This window comes from Carya illinoinensis, chromosome 9 (genome assembly GCF_018687715.1).
Source record: "Carya illinoinensis cultivar Pawnee chromosome 9, C.illinoinensisPawnee_v1, whole genome shotgun sequence".
Lineage (NCBI taxonomy): Eukaryota > Viridiplantae > Streptophyta > Magnoliopsida > Fagales > Juglandaceae > Carya > Carya illinoinensis.
In genome coordinates this window covers 25,581,973-25,582,504 of record NC_056760.1, presented here as the reverse complement: position 1 = coordinate 25,582,504, position 532 = coordinate 25,581,973, and the positions used below count along the sequence as shown (strand labels likewise).

Below are 532 nucleotides of genomic sequence, written 5' to 3'. Positions count from 1 at the left end.
CCTATCGATGATGATGATTTCATCACTTGTATACTTAGAGGTCTTGGATCTGAGTTTGATCCCATTGTTGCTGCTATAAACGCCAGAGATTTGTTCCCACCATTGGAAAGCGTCATTAGCAAATTAGGATTTTGAGATGAGTATCACTGCTGCTCGTGAAGCACCATCTGCAATGGCACTCTACCAGAGGAGGATTTAACTCACATGGTCGTGACTCCAATTCTCCATAATATACACAACAAAAATCAAAGGGTGCCAAAGGTTGCACTCGTCCTTCATCCAAACCATCTTGTGGTAGGTCAAATAACACTAGGGGTGCCAAACCTTCTAGCCGTGGATGTGGAGACACTCCTTGCATCACTTGTTTTCGTTATGGAGGGCCAAACCACAAAGTTGATGCTTGCTTTGCTACTGATGAAGAGGCTGAGCAATATCAAGCCTTTCGTGCACTCGAAGTTGGTGATAATGCGGATGAAACCTGGTATCCGGTTATGGGTGCAAACCAACATATATGATTTCCACTGCCACTGAT

At 44.2% G+C, this 532-nt stretch overlaps 1 pseudogene; it reads left to right on the top strand.

Moving 5' to 3' along the window:
- Positions 1-96, top strand: LOC122277913 (annotated as a pseudogene).
- Positions 97-532: the final 436 nt, after the last annotated feature.